This window comes from Eurosta solidaginis, chromosome 4 (genome assembly GCF_040869045.1).
Source record: "Eurosta solidaginis isolate ZX-2024a chromosome 4, ASM4086904v1, whole genome shotgun sequence".
Lineage (NCBI taxonomy): Eukaryota > Metazoa > Arthropoda > Insecta > Diptera > Tephritidae > Eurosta > Eurosta solidaginis.
In genome coordinates this window covers 153576944-153583115 of record NC_090322.1, presented here as the reverse complement: position 1 = coordinate 153583115, position 6172 = coordinate 153576944, and positions in this window count along the sequence as shown.

Sequence of the window (6172 nt, the reverse complement as noted above, 5' to 3'; positions counted from 1 at the left end):
CCTACCAAATTTCAAAAGGATTGGTTAATTTTTGTTCGACCTCTGGCGTTAAAAGTATCCTAGACAAATTGAATGAAAAAGGGCGGAGCCACACCCATTTTGAAATTTTCTTTTATTTTTGTAGTTTGTTGCACCACATCATTACTGGAGTTGAATGTTGACATAATTTACTTATATACTGTAAAGATATTAAATTTTTTGTTAAAATTTTACTTAAAAAAAAAAATTTTTTTAAAGTGGGCGTGGTCCTTCTCCGATTTTGCTAATTTTTATTAAGCGTACATATAGTAATAGGAGTAATGTTCCTGCCAAATTTCATCATGATATCTTCAACGACTGCCATATTACAGCTTGCAAAATTTTAAATTACCTTCTTTTAAAAGTGGGCGGTGCCACGCCCATTGTCCAAAATTTTACTAATTTTCTATTCTGCGTCATAAGTTCAACTCATCTACCAAGTTTCGTCGCTTTATCTGTATTTTGTAATGAATTATCGCACTTTTTCCGTTTTTCGAAATTTTCGATATCGAAAAAGTGGGCGTGGTTATATTCCGATATCGTTCATTTTAAATAGCGGTCTGAGATGAGTGCTCAGGAACCTACATACCAAATTTCATCAAGATACCTCAAAATTTACTCAAGTTATCGTGTTAACGGACGGACGGACGGACATGGCTCAATCAAATTTTTTTTCGATCCTGATTATTTTGATATATGGAAGTCTATATCTATCTCGATTCCTTTATATATGTACAACCAACCGTTATCCAATCAAACTTAATATACTCTGTGAGCTATGCTCAACTGAGTATAAAAATCAACAACAAAAACAAACTGAAGGAAGGGAGATCAAGTTGAGTGCAAAGAGTGGCGGTAAAAACAAGGGAAAAGCAGGGCGAGAGAACCTACTCCCTAAACTTGACGGCGGAAGAACTTGCCCTTTTCGAGGAGCATGCCAGGGACGACGATGACCAAATTGACGGAAGCGAGATGGTCAAGAAGATTAAAAAGGACACGGCAGTCAAAAACCAGCACCAGAGTGGGCAGAGCACCACCAGGGCGGACAGCGGAAGCAAACATCACAGTGGGTCAATCACCACCGTGAAGAATAACATGGCCAGCACAAATCAGCAGCACAGTGGACAGATCACCACGAAAGCGAAGAACAGCGCCAAACCACAGCATGGTGGGTTAATCACCACCAGTGGGCCAAGCCGGGCAGAGACAAAAAGCAACAGCCCTTGCGAAACCCGGAAAAGGAGACCACGAGAGGAGATGCAAGAGCAGCGGGAAAGTCGCAATCGCAAACTCTCGCCCTCACGGGAGAGACATCGCCTTAGTAGTAGGGAATCAGCGGCCCAGAGACACCTGGGTGAAGTACATTGGTACCCCCAGGGGAAAGAAGACGTACCAAGCCACGGGACGACAAAGCCGGATATGACGGGGAAAGAAAGAGGTTGAGATTAGAACGTCGAAGACGATCATCAAAGAAAAGTACAAACGCTAGAGGAAGGTCATCGTCCTTCGAGGACTCTGGCACAGAGCAACGCCATAATGTGTGCTGGCTCGAACTGGCTTCGACGACCCAAGAAGAATCGGACTAAGCGGAGCAGGAAAAAAAATGGTACCTTCGATGCCTGAAGCAGAGAAGGACTCCGGACAGTGCACGCGAGAAGGCACTGCAGCACATGAGGCCGAGCGAGAAGAACTCATCCGCCTGGAAATCAAGGCGGGGTGAGAGAGAAACGACAAGAGGCGAGCATACATCGGACGACCGCGGATCACATAACCATGGACATCTTCAAAGAAGTTGTAATGAGAAACAAAGCGCTCCCCTTGACAACCGGGGAAGACGTCAGGCACGACGGGAGGACGCAACACTAACCAGGGGACAGAGAGCTTACCCCACACCCTCCGCTGCCAGCACCTGGTGCATCAACTGCGCAAAGGAGGCCAAAAATGCAAGGCTACTCGGATGCCTTAAAGGGCATACGGATGGCGGTGCTTCCAAAGCAATATCAGGTGGATGTCATGAGCCAGGAGGAGCTGACGTGGCTGCAGGATGCGATAATGATTTACGTATCGAAGGGGTGGGGAAAGCAATCTTTGGCCTTCTGCGGTGTATATTTTAGGCCAGGATTACTCCCTGTAGACTGCAAGGAGGAGGAAACAGCCGAATTGCTGACTAGAGTCACACCAACTCTACATGGTTGGGAGGGCCATGCCCTGATTACGAGAAAAGTGGATAATATACCGCCGACGCATACCGTCACCATGTATCTCTCCAGAAGTAGTGAAAAAGAATTCGCACTTAAACTGCTGAAGGCACAGAATACCTTCTTAAATGTTGGGATGTGGCGTATAATCAGCAGCAGTGCTTAGGAGGGGGGCTTGCGGGAAAATATGGCAATTGACGAGGCATCGTTCACAAAAATAAAGGAAGCTAGCTTCAAGGTGAACTACCGGTTCAGCTTCGTCCCAGTCAGACCTTGGAAGCAGAAATCCACAGCCAGTGTGGAACAAACCCACTTTTCAGGACAAGTGCAGAGCACTGGAGAACAAACCGAGGAGGCAGGAACAATATCCAAGGCAGCAGCATCCAACCAGTGCCCAGCCAGTGTCTCGTCAGGCACAGGTTCAACACCTCGGTTATTCTCCGGTCAGGAGCCTACGCAAACTCCCTCAACAGAGGAGCTACTGGAAGGTCTAAACTTAGAAGACCTAGGTTTGGAGGGCAGAGGAGAAGAAACCTTGCGGCTGTCCGGTGAGGACGAGCCGTTAAGGCTTCAGCACTGACCGGCCCACAAAGGTTGCCCAGATTAACCTGCGCCATGCTAAAGCTGCTCCGGCAGCAATAGCACGCAGGTTCGCTTCGGAAGATATGGGCATAGCACTCATCCAAGAACCTTGGGTGTATAAGGGTCAGGTAAGAGGCCTAAAAGAGAGAAATAATAAGGTAATTTGGGATCTTTCTCAGGAAAGACCAAGAGCGTGTGTAGTGCTTAACAACTCCATTAACTATTTCTGTATTACAGAGTTTATGAGTCAAGACCTCGTAGCAGTTCAGGCGAGGATGGTAATTCAAGGAGAGTCAACGAACATCATCCTCGAACATCGGCCTACTTTGCGGAAGATAACTACGAGGTCCTTCCAGAGGGTGTGAAGAAGCTGACGGAATATTGCAGATGGGCAAAATTACCGTTGATCATGGAATGCGACGCAAATGCGTACCACGAGGTATGGAACAGCATAGATACTAATTCCAGGAGTGAGTCCGTTCTTGAATTTATTATTAGTAATGACCTAAGTATATACTACGTTTGGAATTCACCAACCTTCATCACTAGGTCTAGAGGTGAAGTCCTCGACATAACCCTAGGTAACGATCTGGCTGATGAGCTGGTCTCTGGATGGGGGGTTTCCTCTGAACCCTCAATGTCGGACCAGTTCGTCATTGGAGCTGTATCCCTAGAAGCACCACCAAGGAGAAACACAAACTGGGACATGTTCAGGAATATAATAAAGGGAAATCTTTCTATTATAGATAGTAGGAACAGAGTTAATAACTTCAACCCTCTCATTAGTGAAGGGTTTAACTCTAGCTGTCGAGAATCCAAGGTCCCAGGAAATAAAACCCCCTGGTGGTCGAGGAAACTCTCGGAAATGGGGAAAACTGTGCGCAAACTCTTCAACCAAGCGAAGCGCATGGGAAACTGGGATCAGTACACAGCGAACCTAACAACATATAACAAAGAGATTAGAAAAGCTAAAAGAGAGAGCTTCAGGAACTTTTGCGAGGATATTACGGAGCTTCCAGAGGCTGCAAGGCTTCACAAAGCCCTAGCCAATAACCAAAGGAAGACACGACTATCGATTAAACTCCCTGATGTAACCCACTCAAGAAATGAGGAAGAAAGAGCACGTGCCCTGCTTGCAGCGCACTTCCCGGACGCATCCTCGGATACCTCAACGGAGGAGGCGCGAGAAGTGAGACTGACACCCGCAGATGGGAACTTCGCCAAAGGACCCTTCAACGATGGCACAGTTAAGTGGGCAGTAAAGTCTTTCCAGAGATACAAATCTCCGGTAGTGGATGGCATATATCTAGCCTTTCTGCAGCAGGGCGAAGAATTGATCCCACACCTGGTTACGATTATGAGGGATAGCCTCGCATTGGCATACACCCCGATGTGGAGAAGAGCAAAAGTGGTATTTATACCTAAGATGGCTAAAAATATAAGCCTATAAGCCTGACATCCTATGCTCTCAAAGCAATGGAGAAGATTGTAGACCACGAGATTAGATCAAAGGCTCTCGATAGAGTGCCACTACATAAAGATCAGCATGCATACAGGACAGGCAGGTGGACAGAAACTGCATTGTATCAGCTGTGCACAGAAATCCAAAGTGCGTTCGAGTACGCGGAAGTAACGCTATGCGCATTTTTGGGCATAGAAGGGGCTTTCGACAACACGACACACGAAAGTGTGAATCGGGTACTCGAGAGAAGAGATATACCCTGTCCAATCCGTAGGTATTTATATACAGCCTTATTGCGTACGAAGTTTGCCGAAACCTCAAGTGGGGACGGTACAGTAGAGATCAAAACAACGAAGGGATGTCCACAAGGGGGCGTGCTGTCACCTCTGCTGTGAAGACTGGTAGTAAATGAACTTCTAGAGAGGCTCTCACAAAACTGAATCCGATGTCAGGGGTACGCGGATGATATTGTTATCATTGTAAGGGGCAAATTTGAGAGCACCCTTTGCGACATAATGCAAAGGGCATTGAGGTTAATGAAATAATGGTGTACTGAGGTAGGTCTAAGCATCAACCCTAACAATACAGCCATTGTGCCCTTCGCCAGGAGAAGAAAACTGGAAAGAATTAGGCAAATCTCAATGGATGGATTACAGATGGAATACCCGACTGAGGTCAAATACTTGTTGACTCTAAGCCCTTATGGAGGAAACACGTCGACAACACAATATCAAAGGCCACAAGACCAATAATGGTGTGCAGGCGTATTGCAGGAAGATCCTGGGGATGCAGCCCAAAGATCTTAAGATGGATGTACACTATGATAGTGAGACCTATCATAGTGTATGGAGCAGTTGCTTGGGCATCAAGGACAACCATGGTGACCTCAAAAAAATCACTCACGAAGCTTGGCATGTGTGGGCATTACGGGAGCCATGCGAACCTGCCCGACGGCGGCAATAGAGGTGCTGCTTGAGTTAACGCCTCTACATATAATAATTGAGCAGGCAGCCAGGAGTACTTTAGTAAACATAGCTAAAGAGAGATGTGGAAGAGGCAAAGTGATACAGTCACGGAGCATGACGAAGCTGCAGGAGCAGGTTCCACTTATTCAACTTCCCTGAGATGACACGAGGAAGATAATTAAGTTTGAGAAGCGCTTCAAAATAGAACTGGGGACAAATGTACGTGGTACACCTCCAGGATTGAAGCGCTTCACCAGGAACATACTATAATATGGTCTACCGGTGGCTCGAATACACCGGAGGGCATAGGAGCGGGGATCTTCGGCCCCCGAACCAAAATATCCCTTCCACTCGGAAAATATCCGAGCATCTTCCAAGCCGAAGTTGTCGCCATCAGCCGGTGTGCATAGATAAATTTACAGCGGGGATATACCAACGAGAAAATCGTTTTACTCAGCTACAGTCAAGCTGCGCTCAAGGCACTATCTTCAGTTGAGATTAAATCATCAACAGTCCTTGAGTGCGTAGAGAGGTTAAGCAGTCTAGAAGGTAATAACGCCATCCTTCTAGCATGCGTACCTGGACACAGAGGAGTAGATAGTAAAGCCAATAGGACCCGAGCATATGGTGCCAATAGGGTCACATATAATAAGGGAGGAGTTTAGACAAAAGGAGGCGTGCCTCATAGAACAACACTGGCGCGAAAGTCCAGGACTTCGGCAGGCAAAGGCACTAATAGGAGGGTACAACTCAAAGCGATATAAGGCTATGATTAAGTAGCCAAAAAGTAGCCTTATGATTTTAACAGGTATACTCACAGGTCACTGTAGGCTAAAGAGCCATATGTATAAATTGGACATATCGTCTAGTAGCCTCTGTCGATTCTGTGATGTCCATGATGAGTCTGCAGAACAAATCCTGAGGGAAAGCGATGCAGTCGCGAGACG